This window comes from Pinus tabuliformis, chromosome 8 (genome assembly GCF_031772625.1).
Source record: "Pinus tabuliformis cultivar Carrire ecotype Pingquan chromosome 8, CPIR1, whole genome shotgun sequence".
Taxonomy (NCBI): domain Eukaryota; kingdom Viridiplantae; phylum Streptophyta; class Pinopsida; order Pinales; family Pinaceae; genus Pinus; species Pinus tabuliformis.
The window spans coordinates 541,194,874-541,214,672 of NC_142294.1; the positions used below are offsets into that span (position 1 = coordinate 541,194,874).

A 19,799-nucleotide genomic window follows, 5' to 3' on the forward strand; every position below is an offset into this window, starting at 1 on the left:
TTAGTGGTCAATCCATGGAAATGAGGTAAGGCTGAGGGACTTATGTTTTTCATCTTCATGTCCCCGTTGGTCTCTCAGATGGGAAAGGCACCCTCTATTCTCTCTTCATCTTCTCTACCGTTCTTGTTTTCAGCCATGGTCTCAAAAGGAATGTTTTCTTGTTCTTCTTTTGTTATAGGACCTTCGTATATCTCAGGAGGTTCACCTATAGGTTCTTCTAGATCACTGCCACCAAAGAAGAGAGAAGGGTGACTTAGTGATGTGGTGGGGGTGTTGGGTAGGAATTTTTTGGTATTGTCTCTGTTCCTACGAGGCATGAAAATGGAATATTTTTGTTTGCTTTTTTGTTTTTTTCTGTTTGTACCTACAAAACTAAAATACATTGAATTGCAACTAGCTAAAATCTATCTTGCTGAAATGAAAATGCGGAATTGAAATGAAAGCAGGAAAGGACTAATGAAATTGCAAATGAAATGCTAGGCTACGCTTGAAGAATTGAAATTGCGGAATTGAAATGCTAATCTACACTTGTAGAATTGAAATGTTAATCTATGAAAGCAGGAAATGTCTACTCTACTTTTGCAGGACTGAAATTTCAGAATGGAAATGAAATAAACTACTTAGCAGAAGGTTGTAGTAGAAAATAGAAGAAAAGCAGCAATCACAAATGCTCTGACGCTTCCCCGGTAATGGCGCCAAAAAGATGGTGGGCTCCAGTATTGCAGCAATAATGCTGCAACTCCTAGGGCTCCCTTCTTTACTTTATCAACCCGGTAGTTCGTAACAAACTTGGAAGCGACGATGCTATATGCACAAGTACTAGCTCTTGCCGCAGGCTGTCACTTGATCAGCTGGCACAAGTCCGCTAGGAGCTTAAGCCAACTTCTATGAGCTCTTAGAAGAAGCTTTTAACTATTATGGACGAAAACAAACTCAACCAGAGGCTATTCTACTTGCAGAAAGAAATTGAGAGCTAGAAAGGAACGCAAACCCTAGCAAACCCTAGTTGTACCGACTAACCCTACTAGTGCAAGTGGAAGGATGAAAGCTACATAAATGGATGCCATTGACTTCTAAAAAGGTAAAATGCATGTGACTAAGCTACTTCTGGGGTCCCTGGCACCCTTCTAGAGAGTTTCACAGTGCTCAGATCTAAAGAAACCTCTTCCGTGAGCTTCTACAAGAAGTCTGCAGGGGTCCTATAGGATGTTCTATGGCTTCTACAGATGTTTCTACAGGTTGTTCAAAAAGGGAATTTTGGAGAGCTGATAGTTGGAAAAAGGTGAAGAAGTGGGTATGGAGGTGAGATGAGGGTGTGATGAGGTCTAGGACTTGGCGAACGAAGCGGGTGAGTGATGAGGATGATTGGATTTGTTCAAGGAGAGTTAGAGCAATGTTGCACAAAAATATGGAAATTAGGTCAAAGTGAGGGAACGTGGCAAGTGTGAGGCAAGAATCAGAGTTGCAGGACGGAGTAGGCGGTATTGAGGGAGTAGGGATAGGTAAAGAGATATTACAGGTGCTCTGCAAGTTATTTTCCAAATTATTCAAACAATGTCTTGGAAAAACCAAAGATCTAGCTACTTTAACCTATTCTGACCTGAATATCAGCAAAGAAAATGAACAGAAGTTTATTGCAACAAAATCATGTGAAATAGCTATGCAAAATCAGCAATCATGAACCTGAACATGTAACCACAACTGGTATCAACTTCTGCAAATGAGAATTTAACACTAACAATTGCATGATGAAGCAATGACAGTGTTTTTGGGGGCAGCAAGGACACCTTGGTCTCAGCTCATGGTTCCACAGAGGGAGAGGTGAGATCAGGGGTGCTTGATGGCCTTTTTCTGAATATCTTCTCTGTTATGAACCTATCAAATGAATCTAAACATGAAAATCCTTTCTAATCATCAACAATGCTCTAGGTCACCAAGCGAGACTGTAATCTACTTAACAAAAATTATTTCAATGCAAAAACATTAAAAACATATAACAGTACAAAAGGAAGCCTTGGCACTTGGGTTGGGCCTAACCCCAAGAGTTGCAAGCTCCTAAGAAAAACTCAGAACTAATGCCAACTGAAACTTCTTTCCATTATTCAAAAATAACCATGTCACAAAGAAAGTTGTACAACATAAGCTACAAAATGAGCTGAGAAACTAGAAGCACTATAGTGCAAAATAAAACTATTCAAAAAGTAACCTACAAAGGCTGGAAGCCTTCCTATTTATACACTACGAGGGTCTCCAATAGCCCTCCTTAACTCTAGGGGCTCGGCTGCTCAAACTGCCAGTGACCAGTCACTTTACACAAAACTGCTCGGCTGCCCTTGGGAATCCTTTTCGGTGGCCTGCTGAACTCCAAGCTGAGGGTGGAGAATTCGAGGAAGGGGCCATTTAGTGCAGGAGACACCCTTCCTACAAATCCTCACCCTTGTTCCTTCATGCTTGGCTGTCATTGCTCATAAAATGCTTAGCTTTGGTCCAAAATTTGTCCAAAAATCGGCAATAACCACGTGTTAGCCTTCTTGATCAAGTGACTATCCTCATTCGTTCAACTAACATAAATATACTAAAAAAAAATGTATAAACTATGAAAAATGGTGGATTGATGAAGAACAATTGGCAAAATGAGCCCAATAAGTTACCCATTTTTGGGGCTCATCAAAGGATCCATTGGATGAGAAATCCAATGGGTTCATTTAAAAAATTTGATGAATCTCACTCAGCGTAGGTGAAACAAGGGCTAGGTGCGATGCATAGCACTCAGACAGTGTAGTTCCTGCAATGCATTGCAGCCTAATAAAGGGCCATCTGCGCTGATCTCTCTAGGGGCATTTTTGGATGAATGGTGACATGAAACTCTTGGGAGGCAAGCATGATGTAGGTTAACTTCATTAGGAAATGAAAACAACTGAATTAGGGGTTGATGGACCCATGGAAAATTTTAGGGGCTAATGTTCGCCCAATGGGCTAATTTTCCATGATTTTTCCACAAAAAAGATTCGCCAATTTCCAATTTTATAAAAGACGATTTGCCCAAATTTTAGAATATAAAATTATTTTACCTTAAAAATCGCCAACATTATATAGAGACTATATATAAAATAATTATAAATTTGAATAATTTTACAAATATATCAATAAACATTTATAATTTGCATATTAGGGATTAGTGAGATTCGCCAAAGTTTTAAACTTCAAGAAAATTTTCCATGCTTAAAATTTTCCTTGGATGGACCCTAATAATATGGACCTGGAAGCTGGGGTTGATGTGCCCAAGTTGACCTACAACAGTTGCCCCCTAAAGCATGAAGTCGAAAATAAACATGTTGAGTGAGATGCTTTACCACTTGGAGAGAAGGTTTCTAAATGGAAGGAGACCTGCATCAGTTACAATACATATATCATGATACTTTAATTTTTTCTCACAAACTAGCTGAGGGAAGGCATACCGATGCTCAACTTATAAAATTTCATTACATGTACAATTATAGTCATCTACAGGTATGGACCCATGAATGGTTGACCATGGATGTAAGGCCATTTGTAAATTTGATATGGTACTCCTGAAAAATATATCGTAGCCCAGATGGATGAAACTAGATCTAGGGTTTTCAATCTTGTCCAATCTTTCGCTTAAGTACAAGTCTAACCATGTGAATAGATGATTTGAAATAGAACATGGAGAGACATCATCTGATTACCAGCCAATGATGTAAGCTGTTAATAGACGTGAGAGGAATCACCAATAATGATAATGACCCTCAAGGTACCGCAGTACATTTCGCATGGTGTGAATGAATGATTAGATGTCGAAAACCATACAAAGTCTTTCGGTCGAAGGCCATTGATGTCAACATATTGCTGGAAGCGAGAAACCTGCCATTGATGTATGCAACCCTCAAGGTAGTGAAGGGTTGTTTCTAAGTCAACTTCTTGGATGATGTGCTGATGTCAACAAGAAGCGACTCATCACAGGATGGCCTTGATGTATCCCACATCAATGACACAAAACAAAGTAAATGATTTTGGAGATGAAATATAGACTGAAGACACAAGGTTCAGGAATGGAGGGCATGAAAATGAAGGTTTATTGTATTTTAAAGGATGAAGTTTTGAACTGAATGACTTCTCTTGAACATATCAGTGACACTGAAGTGAATTCGTAGCATTGACTCAAAACAAAGCAATGGATGGTATGATAGACCAATGGTGTGATAACCATCAAGCTGAATGACCCAACCCACATAGTCACGGTGATGAGGTGAAAGTGTCATGTTCAAGAGTGACCTGCTACCATAAAGTGTTCCCAGCATTTTCATTTTCGCCAGTCATTTCTGACCAGTGCCTCTTTATTTTTAATCAAGCTTGAGGAGGATAACATATGATTGTTGTATAATTTCACCCTTAAGGTGAATCCATCTCTATTTGATGTTTTAACGAGCCTAGCAAAGGTGAAACTCGGTCTTGTATAGATGGATAATTTTGTTGCTATTTAATGTTTTTAACGAGTTTAACGACAAAGTTAACTCAGTCCTTTTCACATTTAGAGAGTCTGAAAAGGGACTAAAAGGAAACTCCACAAATTATTTTTTGTACATTTGTCTCTCAAGCCTGAAAAAGCATAAAACAATACAAGAGAGAACCTATTGATCATGTTTGACCAACGAGTACCTTTTTCATATTTAATCTATCTTAGCCCGAAGAAGGGGTAAAACTATACTAAGTAGATATTGATTCTAATCCATTAACACACTAGAAATGATAAGAGCTCGAAAATCTTTTCATGTTTAGATAGTCTAAAAAGAGCTTAAAAAGGACTCCAAGGGGGTTCCTTTTTAATTTTTAACAAAGCTCGAAAAAGCGATAAAAGTTTGCTTTGTGGTCAAAGATGTTCAATTTACATGTAAGCACACCATAACTACTTGCCAGTTGTTAATCCTGCTCAAAATACCATCAAAAGATTAAACAATACATGTTCGTTGATTAAATAAATGAAAACCAATGTTTACTCGATTAATGTGCAAGAAATAAACATAAAAACTGGTTCTTACCATTCATTTTCACCATCTTGTTGTACCTTTTGAACTCTGGAGTAGTCTTTCTCGAAGTTCACTAGTTGATTACAGAGGATTAAAGGGGTCATTCCTTATGCAGTTTGGACGAGGTAGGAACTAACTTAGTTCTATTTTATTTCATTTATCAGTTAGAAAATTATATATTACAGAGCAATGGAACACATAGAATATTGCATAAATATAAACACAGAAAATGCATAAAACCAGAAAGACATAGATATATGTGGTTCACGCAGTTTGGGCTATGTCCACCCTGAACAGCTAGTCCTTCCTTTCTATTATTTAGGAAAATGAAGAAACACAACCTACAACAGATCTGTTGTAATATCCTCTGTTTTCTCTCACAGTCTCACCTCTCTATTTCTCGCTCGGAGAATACACATCTATTACACAGCCTCAAATACAATGCCCTAATACAAAGAGAGGGGTTTCCTTCTAGGGCAAAAAACCCTAAAATAAACATAAGTTCTACCATTAGATCATCCACCTAATGAACGACCCAGATTGACTAGAAATTACTATACTTTTACAAGGCAATTTACATCTGCTTTTAGATTTGGGGGAACTGCCCCTGAAACCCTCGTTGGGGGACTACTGGCCCCCAGACCCCCCAGCCGGGGGGGGGATTGGCCCCCCCGAACCCTCGCGGAGGGGTACAAGTCCCCCTAGCACCCCCTCGCATGGAGGGGTGTACAAACTTCCTAGAGTATACATCCGGCTAAACAATGACCTCTAAACAATCATGCTCCATACTCAACATTATCTCCTGTTTTAGTCAAGAACATTTTAGGGTTTTGAGGTCCCTAAGTTTTATTTTTCCAACTCAAGAATTTGAAATGGTAATCATATGGAGAGAACGAGAGCATGAAGAACAAGATGTCATAGCCTTGAGTAATCAGGAAATAGTTGAGGCCCTAAGAAATTGTGGATTACTAAAGTATTTTAAGCTATCCAACATGCGACAACAGATGGATCTTCTATAGTTTCTTATTCAATCATGGGATCTGACTGATCAGAATTTTCACATTCAAGACAAAGAAATTTCTTTTACCATCGATGATATATACTTCCTAACTGGACTGTCGAGGCAGGGTGCGCCCATTTCACTAACAGGACTTACCCTCGGGGGTAGACCAGTGAAAGATTATGTTCAATAGTTCTGTAGTTATGGTGCTCAACCTAGCAAAGATGGAAAGATAATTATCAAGGATGTTAGTGATTTACCGCTAAGGACAATCCTTTTTACCATTGCCAGAGTGGCTGGCAGTTCCGTGCTTCATTTGTCCACCAAATCATACATGCAGTATGCCTTAGAATGTTTAGAGCCAAAAGTATTCAACTGGTGCGGGGTTTTCTTTTCATCTGTGAAAGAGAAACTGAACAAGGTGAAAAAATGAAAGATCAAAAATTTCGGCTATGGATCAATCGTGATTTATTTTTCCTTGGAGAGAATACCTCTCTTGCAGCCATAGCTCATTTCATTGCCTGTATCTGGACCAAGAAATCCACGGATGCAGAGGTGGATAGATCTAATGGTTAGGCATGGTGCCCACTCTACGATTTTATTTACCTCTACATTCTTTGAATGGTTCAATTGATAGGAGATGACCTTCGTAGAATATCCATATTCAGGAATGGATTTTTGTGGTGATCTAGATTTACCATTACTAGATGGAGCCATGTGGGGTGCTATTGGTAAACTATTTGACCAAGTGATTTTTAGATTTTTTAAAGTTTTTGCATTTTTTGTGTTTTTGATTATTTCCAAGACTAAACAAAATCAATTTTTATGTACATAGATGTCAGACCTGTTCAACCTGTAGGAAACCCACGAGATGTAGCTGGACCAGCATAGATAACTATAGGGAGAGCAATTCTCTGAGACTTGGATTTGGTCGAGACTCTGGCTGAATTTCAAAATCACATAGAGGGTTTAACCTTGGGTATTTTAGATATCCAGATGGAGGAGCTACCTATGCAATTACAATGCCACACCATCGGTGTGCCGGGTCGTTGGATGAGACTTTTGCGCATGATAGCACAGGCAGTGACCTGATATCATGAGCACCATTAGTTTACTAAGATACATTTTCCGCATACATTTAGTTTTTGGGTCAGATGACCAATTTTTGTCTTGGACACAAACTATTTGTAATTTTTTTTTACAATTTACTTTCAGGGTTTTATTATGGTTGAGTGATGCAATCCTATTCAACTGATGATGCTAATTGAAAATATTTACTTTACATATGTTGCAAATGTCTATTTAACACATAATTTTCTAGAGAGTCGATTAATGTGTTTAGACTTCTGGAAATATGTTGATATTGAATAAATTTGAAATACCTTTCCAAAATAAGAACTCTAAGGAACATATGATGAATTACTGGGTTTCAGATAGTATAAATGCCGATAATTCGTAGCACGACGAGTTGCATGTCTAACCTAATTATTATTCAATGAATTCCAAGTGAAATGGCATCAGAGAGAAGTTCAATCAATGCACTATAATCAGCAATATTGTTTGTTGATCGACCAATACAAATCCCTATAAAACTCACTAACTCACTGCTCGGAGCGAAAATGGCCCATGCTGCAAAAGATAGGTTCTGCGTGCTATGACTAGCACCATTGGCATAACCAAAACATGGTTCCGAAAAGTTTGACATCTGCAATAAATGCAAAGTGGATTACTTAACCAAATAAAAACCCTTAAAGAAACACACTCACACATGCAATCCAAGCATATTTACATGAGTTTTACCGTACTTACTTAAGCATAGTAACATTTTAAATACAACCCATTTCTGGGTTTAGACAATGGAATTCCTTCATAATCTACTAACTCATTGGAAACTTTCATCAAAACTTGCTTAACAATATATGGGCCCATCCAAAGTGGTTTGAATTTTCCTACACCAATTTTATCTGACTCTTGATCATAAAGCAAGACCCGGTCACCTTCTAAGAAGACTCAAAGCTCGACATTTTGATCATATTGTGCCTTTACATGTTTCTTGCGTGCTTCATTAGCTAATGAGGCATCATGATGGGTTTCATCCAGATGGATTAATTCCAAGAAACATGCTTCTTCCTTAGAAGTGTTAGGTTGTAGGTCAATTGCAAGTTTAAGTGATGAAATTTCACATTGAATTGGCAAGACAACTTCCAAACCATACACCGGCTGAAAGGGTGTGAATCCGGTAGCATTTCTCACTGAGGTTCGATATGACCAGAAGGCCAAGTAGAGGATTAAATTCCAATTTCTTTTATGCACTCCAATCACTCGTTGTAACATGCGCTCAAGGACCTTGCTGATAGCCTCAACTTGTCCATTAGCTTGCGATAATATGGAGTAGAACTATCATGCGACAATCCTAGTTTGGCAGCTAACTCAACCATCATGTGATTGTGAAAATGCGACCCATGATCTGTAACTATGGCCTGTGGTACACCAAACCTGGCAACTGTGTGGTTGAAGAAAAATAATGCAGCTGTTTTTTTGTTGTTGTTTAATGTAGGCATCGCCTCGGCCCATTTGGTAAAATAGTCAACAAAGACTATTATATACCCATGCCCCCCGGTCGAGGTGGGGTTACATGTCATGAAATCAATGCCCCATTTAGCGAATGGTCCAACAACAACGATTGGATGCAAGGGTGCAGGTGGTAGTCTAGCTTCCCGATCGAATTTTTGACATGCATGACCTCGCAACCACAAGTTTTGAGTCAAAAAACCTAAACTTCTTAGGCTGTTATGCAACAATCGCTTGTTTCTAGGGTACAATTACCTCAGGTTAGTCTACCATTATCTAGAGTGACTCAAGTTGCTACAGGTTTAGTTTATTCTCAGCCTGGTTAAACTGGCATTGGGGGGAATATCAAATTTCACAACCGATACCCCAACAACCTTGGTAGCCACAGTAGCCACAGTATCCACAACCTCCTTTTCAGAATGTCCAACCTCAGTATGGGCTTGCTTTCCAAGCTCAACCTGGGGAAGGACAATATCAAGAATATCAGGGTCCTATGTATCAAGCCCAACCCCGTTATGGAAAAATGCAAGGTCAACCTGATTTTAATCCATATACCGAATATGTCCCACCGCCTTATCAAGGATATCCTCCTTATGCGGGTATGCAAAGGCCTATGGCACAGGCAATTCCATCTTATCCCGGATATGCTCAACCTAATTTGAATTGGCAGTTGCCATTTGTGGCAACTCTAGAATTACCAGATTTAAACTAGCTTACCAATGATCCAATTCTGTATGCACCATGGTGGTCGGTAATTCCTCATAAGTTGCCTTCTAATATTCCAAAGTTTAATGTAAATCCTAGAGAAGACCCATCAAATCACGTTATAACTTATCATTTGTGGTGTTCTTTGAACTCTCTGAATGATGATTTGGTAAGACTCCGTCTTTTCCGAAGAATGCTCATTGGTTCGGCTGCTAAGTGGTATATTGAATTGCCGAGAGATTCTTTTAATAATTTCACCATTTAGCCACTACCTTCTTAACCCACTACCAGTTACCCATTAGATATGAAACTGGAACGAAACTTTTGACCAACTTTAAATAAACGAATTCTACCTACATATCGGATCATATTCATGAGTGGTGTCATCGTCGTTGCATGGTTAAAACCTATGTTCCTGATCAGCTTTTAGCTGAGTGGTTCATTAAGTCCTTATTGCCATCTATCACTGAGGATGTGGCTAAAGGTGGAGTTGTTACAGAAGAGCAAGTGATTTCTCGTGCCCAATACTTGGATTTAATTTACACACAATCTGGCACGCTCTATGACAAAATTCCACATGCACCGCGCCTAAATCAATCCATTCCACCTCCATCATCGAATAGGGACTCTCATGCTGGAGACAGTGTGATTGGTTCCTTGAGCACGCAAACGGCGAGTGGACCATCTGGTCAATCAATTACCACGAATCAAACTGTAAATTCATATGAGTTTCCTGCTTCCGAGATTAATACCGTGTCATCTGACAAAGGTAAGAATCCAAAGCAACTAGGATGCAAGAAGAAATGGAAGAATAAGAAGAAAATTGAAAACCCTCCTCAAGAGAAATCATCTGATTCCTCTAATATGGGAACGAAACTTCATTATCCATGTCTGATATGTAATGATGAGCATTTTACAAGATATTTTCCTCACTGCTTGGAAGTTTCTAAGTTGTTATAAACTTCTACGACATCTGTAGTGTTGACAGATCCATTTCCAAACCCGGATACTAATATGGTTTCAACTGAAAATTCTTCCACATCCTAGGTATTAATGATGTCCATTACAAAACCTAAATATGAGATTATGGTTCAGACACGTAGTAAAAATTATGGTAATCTGCCATCATCATCAAATAATCAGGCCACTGATCAACCTGGTTCTTCAACTTTGATCGCATCGGAAAATATTCCACTGCCTATTGCACTAGAGTTAACAATAAAGCCACCTAAGGGAGTTGTGCATAAATCAACGTTTAACCCTTGAGCTCGAGCTACTCAAAATTATAACATAGTAGAAGATCTTGCTCAGTCTCCTTCTGCTATGTCAACGCTTGAGGTATTGCAGAATTTCCCCTCCTAGAAGCAGGATTTACTGTCATCAATATGTGGAATAGATCCAGTGGATTCTACTCTTGTGTTTTTTAATCACTCAGGATATAAACCATAGTTACCAGATCAATTAGCCTTTCTAATTCGGGTTAAAGCTCTCAACAAAAATATTCATCGAACAATCATAGATGAGGGAGCTTCTACCTACATTATGTCAATGAGCTGTTGGAAAACAGTGGGGTCACCTACGTTGTCAAGATCACCAACCACATTGAAGGCTTTTGATGGAAGGACTTATACTTCATGTGGGATTTTGAATAGCTTGCAAGTAGAACTAGGGGGAAAAATGGTAACTGTTGAAATTGAGGTTGTTGATGGAAAGGGAAAATTTTAAGAACCACCCTAAATTTATATGTATAATAAATTGGCTAATCCCCATGATACATAGGAAAAATGGGAGGTGATTTTATCAATAATATAATATGTATATATAATTTTTTTGGCGAATATCTCACTAGATTATATTATCTTGTACAGTGATGGAGAATCTTTCACTGAATTATAAAATCTTGTAAGATCTTGGCAAATCTTTTATTGAATAATAAAACATTGTGAAGTCTTGGAAAATGTTTTGTTAAACTATGAAACTGTATATGATAATAAGCAAACATATTCATTAAACTATAATATACTAACATACATGTTTGGAAAAAAGAAACATAATTCTCTCTTCCTACAAACAATGTTCCATGTTTCATTGGCCGTGTTTGTCAAGGTTCTTACAATACACTCTTTCATATCCTTCTATTAGTTTTGATAATATTCCACAAAAAAGTTCTTGTAGGTTTTGATATTGACCACGAGTTCTGTCAAGGTAGGAGAGATTAATCTTTTCTCTACAACTTTTGTCAAGTTACCACTTTTTTCAAGTTATCAAATTTCTTTCTTATTCCATAGACTCCAACTGTGAGATAAAAACAAACACATCAAGTTTGTTTACCCCAACACGCCAACAAGTAGCAAGCCCCAACTATATTATATAAGAAAGTATTAGGTATTTTAAAGGCTTGAAGGAGATCTAATTGAAAGAAGTGACCATTTTGAGAAGCCTTCCAATCAATATATGAATATATAAATGTAGATTTATTATTATTTTAATTGGAAATCTTCAATTAAATAATAAAATTTAATTATGTCTCTCCTAATCTAAATTTCTTATTAGCATAATTCACTACCCTCATACGTCTCGCATTTTTTAACAGCGTTGCAACATGTAGATTAATTTTCTTTTTGGTGAACAATCTCCACCTTTTAGAAAAATATGGTGCAGTGGCTCCAACCCCTATAGATCATTAGGACAAACTAAGAATAACATAGAAGATGAAAGGTTGTACAAACTAGCTTATTTTTCAAATACCTAATCTAACATCAGTACCTAAACTTTTTCATGAAGATATCATATTGAGAATGTTTGAAAAATGGTGGGAAATCTTCTGCGAGGGTGATGGGGAAAGAGTGATAAGGTTTCACTGTTTGAATTTTTTTTGTTAAATAAAAAAACCAATATTAATGGAGATATTGGTATTTTTTACTAAATTTTGTGAAGTGACTAAATGTAGCTTTAACCATCCACCTTAAGATGTTTTTACAAAATAAATTCCTAAGTCTATTTAATATCTTCATTATCATAAAAACCAACCTATATCCATCTTAACTCCACATCTACCACTCTTAGAGGGATCAAATCTATTTATCCCTCTGAGCACTTGGTTGACCCAGAATTAAGATGGATCTAATATGATAGAATTTCCCCTTTAGATAGTCTATGCTGACATGAATACCATGGTATTACCATGGGTCAATACCATGGGTTATCACAAACATGGAGCTTAAAAATCACTATTAGTAATTTATAAAAATTAATAAAATTAATAATTGAATTTTATTTTATTTTTTATTTTAACCAAGTTAAAATGTTTAACATACATTAAATTACAACATCCATTTTTACTTTGATCAACCAAGCCCCGAGAGGGATCAAATATTTTGTCACTCTATGCTAGTTTTCATATCACGATATTTGATCCCTCTTGGGGTTTAGTAGATCCAGAGTAAAGATGTATCTATGCTGGTTTAATTCCCCCTTTAAATAGGCTACATTCCATGTGAATACCATGAGTCAATACCATGTGCCATTTTTATTTTTATTAATACTAATATTAGGGTTAATCATGTTTTTTGCATGGTATTAATAATAATCTAGCCCATGGTATTTGGCCCATAGTATTTTTCCCATAGGTTTCACCTAAATATAACCCATTTTTTGAGTGTTCGTAAATATAAGTCGACTTATGGAGTAAATATATATAAAAAAAATGTTTTATTTATTTACCATGCCTCTCGTTTATTTATATTTTTTTTTTATTTACCATACCTCTTTTACAAATATGGTATTTGGCCCATAGGTTTCACTTAAATAAAACCTCTTTTTTGAGCCTTCATAAATAGAAAGAGGGTTATGGACTAAATATAAAAAGAGATTTTATTTATTTACCATACCTCTAGTTTATTTATATGTTTATTTATTTACCATATATCCACTTTATTTATATTTTTATTTTTTTTACACCCTTGCATGTATATAAGGTGACTTATGGAGTAAATATAAAAAATGTTTTATTTATTTACCATACCTCTCATTTATTTATATTTTTATTAATTTACCATACTCTTTTATAAATATGGTATTTAGCCCATAGGATTCAATTAAATAAAAACTATTCTTGAAAATTAGGGCAAATGGAAGGTTGTAACTCCTAATTTCAAGGGCTAAATTTACCTTTTTTAATCCTCCCCCTTAAAATAAGGTGGGCTAACCTCCATACGTAATTTTTTTATAAAATAAATTTGAGGCGATTTGTAAAAATGTACTATGATACAAAATATTCGCCAACTAAAAATTTAAAACCCCTTAATTTCCCCTAAGGGCGAAAACTTGCCCCTAAAATTTTCCATGTTGACGGACTCCTTGATTACAATGTTTTACTTGGACAACCATGGGTTTATGCTATGGCTGTTGTTGTTTCCACGTACTTTTGTACGATTGCATTTCCTCATAAAGGTGGAATAATAGTTATCGACCAAACCTCATTTTTTGCGTCTAGTTCTCAAGTTATGGGTTCAAGCATTCTGTTTGTTAACAGACCCCCGCTTTCACTTCAATTTGTTGGTGTAGGTATTTTCAAAGATCCCTCCTGAATGGGTACTTTCACACTTCCTCCACCATCTAGAACTTTGGAAGTTGTGAGAGTTGAGACATGTAATATGTTATCCTCTACTTCATCTGATTTAAAGAGGATCACCAATAGTGTTGAAGACGAGAGATTTATTGAGGTTATGTTGCTAAGTCCCATCGAACTCGCATAGAAATCAATTTTTCTTGCTTGTGCGCATTTCTGGATCCATAATCACCAATTGTATGGGTAGATCACTCACTTGAATATTGTACTTCTTCCGATCCTTTTGGTTGTATATATTCTACAGATGAGGAAATCATCCAATCAATGATGATAGGAGAAGAACCTTGGGAATATTATCATCATCATTCCTTTCTTCCAGATTCCAAGGAAGATTATTCAGAGGAACTAGTACACCCTTTGATTGTAGATTTCTCTTCGAATTCCGTTAGAATAGATTCGGTAGATTCTGAGCGTAATTTGTCTAACATAGAAGAAACCATTTCTATAGACATTTCGACCAAGCCAAACGTTGTAGAAAACATTCATGTTGGTAAATATTGTTCTTCTTTGGAACTCGATATTTACCATGCTCTATTTCATGAGTTTAGAGATGTATTTGCATGGTCTTATGAGGAGATGCAGGTAAGATTCCTGATGACGACATGGGTGATGACCATGGAAAAGAAGAAACCCCTGAGTGGATTCCAGACATAGACTGGTAACCAGCCGGGACAGATGATTGTCCATATAAATGTGACTCAGGTGTGGTAGTAAACATCGAAGTGGTATATCAACTGACCCAAAAGTTGACCTAATTAATCAAGTGGTATATTAGAGGTGGCTGCAGATTGAGGAAGAGATTGAGAATAAAGATACAAACTAGGTCCAAAATGATGTGGAGTCTCAGGGGTAGAATCTTCCTCAGATTCCTCCTCTACAACAATTAATCCAAGTGGAAGGATTTCACCATCGGGTCCGAAAAATATTTCTAGTGTTAAAGATGGAGTTTCAGGAACTACAGATGACTGAGGTATTTCAGTAACAACTTCAGAATGTTCAAGGTAAAAAGTCCAGATGTTCTAGTAAAAGAAATTTAGTTTCAAGAGAAGGTTTTTGAACAACTTTAGGTTCAAAAATGTCTTCGATTTCAACTTCTATACGTTCTGGATCAAATTCCAATTGAACAGGTTCAATTTCTAAAGAAATTTCTGGTTGATTAACTTCAAGTTGTGGATCAACTTCAGTTACTTGTTCACTTGTTTCTGTTATAGTAGTCTCAGGTAGTTGAGTAACTTATTCTTGTGTAACAGATGTACTAGAAGTAGTTGGAGTAACTTGAGGCTTAGTACTAGCCATGATAGGTGGCTCTGGTAATTTAGATGAAGTACCAGAAACTCTTGAAGTACCAGACTTAGTTTGACGATTCCACCTTGACCGGATGGGTGTCGCTTCTGGTGGCAAGGGTGGTTTGCTCATAACTCTCCTCGAATGATGGAGTGGAGGTTGATCTTCCTCCAGAATTGCTGATTGTTCTTATCAACCTAAAATCAATGAAGGAATAAGGATGTTATTCGCGATCAATTAACTTTTACAACACTAGAACATAACTTTGCTTTTTCATTTTTAAAGAGTTGAGAAAAAACAAAAGATGACTCTAGTCACTTTCGATGTTTAATGAGCCTGAAAGGACAAGTGCTCAAATGGACCTTTTCTTTTAAGGAGTCGAAAAGGAAAAAAAGTGACTGCTACGAAGATACTAGACAAGATGGTTTACCAAACTAATCACAAAACTGCAATATACACCTTGGTGGTAAATGAAAGAGAAATTGCCAAGGATTTATCGTACGTCAGTCAGTCTTCTTGAATGCTGTGTTCGGTGCATTGTGATCGGTAAAGCAGCAGACTCAGCTTCCTAGGGATAAATGATCTCAACCTATTAGGGTCTCCCACTATATACCCGACGGAACAGGGAGCACAAGTTCGTACTAGTACTTATCGAATTAGAGAGGAGGAATCACCCAACCTAAATGAAAACGACAACCACTAGGTTTTAAGATGGAACATGTCTCTAGCCTAGACACCTCTAGATGTTTGTGTTAAGTTCTAATGTGTTATTAGGTTAATTTATGTAAATTTTAGGTTGATCTTGCTTAAGATTTTCCTTTGAGGGTTCACCACGAGATGTTTTTCGAAATTCCTAAAAATGCAACTAGAATGATAACCACCTTTTCCATTTTCTTTCAACAATGAAAATCCTAGCTGTGAGGGATAGAGCATACATGTACTTTGTAGATCAAACAACAAAGAACACAAACTAATGCAATTCCCTAAAAAATTCCTTTTGAACACACAAAATCAAACTCTAAAATGCAATTGCATGTATTTATTTTCTTTTTAGTTCCTCTTAATGTGAATGATGTAATAAGAAAAAATAATGCACAAATGATTCAAAAACTCTTTTCACAAAAAATGTCTATTTATGACAATTTCTCTCAAAGGGAAAGGAAGACTAAACGACACTTTCATCTTTCAAAGAAATGAATATTTCGACACTTTTAATGAAAACATGAATCAAATGCACAAATAGATCAATCGATTATTTTATGAAGGAAGACTTTACGACACTTTGTTTTTGACAAAACGATCGATCGAAACTACTTTTCGACAATGGACTGCAAATGATAAAACAAATACATAAAAAAAATTCAATAATCCAGTCTAAATCAGGTTGAAACAAGGAAACACAGATTGCTTTTAGAGAGAAGACCTCATCTATATCCAAAAGGCAATTCAAACAACTGAAAATTAACTAAAGGTCTTAGTTCCTAGATGGGAAAACTGATCATAAAGGGATCAACGGAGGGCACATTTAGAGACAATGCACTGAATCAAACCATGTCTATGCATAAGATGCACTACAGCGTACTGTGTCAGTCACAGAGCTATGATGATTACAGTAAGACAATTTTATGCTCAAAACTGACTCAATTTTCATTGAATTGACCTTGAATTCGATGAAAAATAGAAAGTACAATATGTCAAAGTGTGTTAAGAGATTGCTAAGCTACTATAAGGGATAGGATCACTCCCCAGCGGAGTCGCCATTTTGTTATGGGAAATTTTAGTGTTTCTACAAACGACTAACCCCTAGACCTAGTAGCTAGTCTAGAACAACAACCAAAGTAATTCCAATGCTTTTCCTATAGCTAACAGATAAAAGAAAGAGGAACAAAAGAACCAACCTATATCTCTCGCTTGATCCCTCTTCCCTTTAACCGCTTTTGCCACTCCCTTCCGTGCTTAACTCGCTTGGAAGGTACCTGCACACAAGCCAAGACAAAAAACCATCAAAGCATACATAATGATCTGATAACTAAACATATTATAGAATCGAGAATAAAATATACATCATGTAAACACATGAATGGGAAAAATCATATAACTCTTTATTGATAAAGGAAAGATTACAACCCATGAAGTCATGTTCGATTCAGCGCCTTCCTTCCAGTTTCAAACCCTTCTCTCCTCATGAAGCAACAATTTGACATGATAACATTACTCTCTTGCAAGTCTCATTCAAAAAACATTTCCTTAGCTCAAGAAGCTCCAACCTAGACCATCCTTTGAGTGCTTGGTCCATTTATAGCTAAATGGAGGAGGTTAAGCCATTATTGGCCCTCATGAATGCTTTGCCAAAATTAGGAAGTGGTTCCATGGAGGAAGGGATAATGTATTAAGGTTCATTCATCCTCTTCCTCATCCAAAAGCGAGCTCCATCCATATGGAAACTTCCAAAAGGATCCATTGGATGAGGAATCTAATGGATTCATTTAAAAAATTCGATGAATCTCGGTCAGTGCAGGTGAAACAAGGGCTAGGTGTGATGCATAACACTTAGACACTGTAGTTCCTGTAATGCATTGCAGCCTGATAAAGTGCCATCTGTGCTGATCTCTCTAGGGGCATTTTTGGATGAATGGTTACATGAAACTCTTGGGAGGCAAGCATGATGTAGGTTAACTTCATTAGGGAATGAAAACAACTAAATTAGGGGTTGATGGAACCTAATAATACAGACCTAGAAGCTGGGGTTGATTTGCCCAAATTGACCTGTAACAGAGGTGCATCATCATATTCAACAAGCATATACTCTACCTTCTCTTGTGCAGAAGCTTTGAGTTCATATGGAGAAGAAGGTAAATGAGAAAATTTTATGTCAACTTGAATTGTAGCATGTGTGGCAGAGAGAAACACATTTCTTGTTGCTTCTGAGTCAACTAATTGAAGTCTAGCAAGGATGGGAATCACTTTTGAACCTAGATATGGAAGTGTTGTTATAATTTCTTTCTTTTCATGCTTTTCCCAAGGAACTATCTCTAAATATTGAACACACTTTGAAATTATCCAATCAACACCAATTTTGGTGGCTGCTTTCAAAATGCCAAGTGCCATTTTTACATGCTACCATAAAGCTATAACTAGATTGTTGTACACATAAAAAAAATCTTTAAAATGTTCATATGATGATCATATTTAGATTCACAATAGTAAACTTCTACATAATTCTAGAAATTAGCATACGGGCTAGTCATCCGAAGGATGCTCTGCAAAATATTTTCTCTGTTTTACAAAATTTTCTGAATGGTAGTAAAACAATCTTCTCTACCATCATTTGTCCTTAATCTCACATTTACATCACTCGTGGGATGATCCCAAAATTTTTTCAATGCAATATTCTCTTATGCCATGGGAAAATGAAAGGCATTCAAGATTCATACTAAACAAAAATAGTAACTTGAGGGGAAGTTGACACACTCCATCCTCATCCAATGGAAAGGTATCTCTTTAAATATCTTGTCCCAAAATAAACAAGTATAAGAATTATCACACTATCGCTCTTGCCTCTAAAGTTTTCCTCAATCAACTCTTTAGTGCTTTGTTCGCAAGAGGTCTAGTAAGAATCTTCCTAAGGAAAAAAATACAAGTAACTTGAAAGAAAATTACAATGTTGTTTGTGATCTATGACCTTCTATACAAGTGTATCATTCAAAGTGCGTGAATGGTATGGCAACATCAGTGTAGAGTATTGAATTTCATGTGAGATGAGAGAAGCCAGATGAACAATAAAACATTAATTAAAATGGCTAAAACCTTCTCCAAGTTTCCTACAAATTAACATGTTAATGCTTCATCTAGGGATGTCCCTTAAAAATGGTATTTCGAGTTTGAGGTGAAATGTTTTTATATGAAATATGCAATCTAGATTGTGTAGACATGTTGTTGTTGATTTCTTTTGTTAACTAGATTTCAAAGATAATCATTTTAAGGATTTTCCTTGCTTTACCAAGTTGCAGAAAATTTCCTTTCTTATCTATTTTCAATATAATTTTGTAACCAATGGTGTGGCCAAAGAGGAACTAGACAAAGAGATCAACAATGGAAACACACTAAATAGAAACCATTCAATAGTTGTGGCAAGATATTAACAACTTGTGCTAATTCTAGTTACTTTTTTGTATTACTAGATTAATTTGTTTGTAATTATTGTTGTGTGGGTCATGCCACATGGGTGTGATGTTGAGCTAACTCTATTGAATTATGTTTTATTAAGTTAAAAATAAGGGCTGCATATATCAAGATTTTTTTAAAAATCAATGCCTATATCATCACATAATTCTTTAAAGGGTGCTAGTTCAATGGAAGAACACTTGCCTTATAAGAAAGAGGTTGGTGGTTTGATTCCACTGTGCCCTAACATGAATTAATCAATGATATTGTAATTTATTTTTAATTAAATAATTTTTATATTGATTCATTTCAATGGTGTGATATTTTTGTGGATTCACTGTTTTATATTGTCTCTAAAGAGACAAAAGTGATGTGATACTGTATTGTCTACAAATAT

The 19,799-nt window shown here is 36.5% G+C and overlaps 1 pseudogene; it reads right to left on the minus strand.

Moving 5' to 3' along the window:
• Positions 1-18,642, minus strand: part of LOC149236550 (BTB/POZ domain-containing protein At3g05675-like) — a 32,191-nt pseudogene extending 13,549 nt beyond the window's left edge.
• Positions 18,643-19,799: the final 1,157 nt, after the last annotated feature.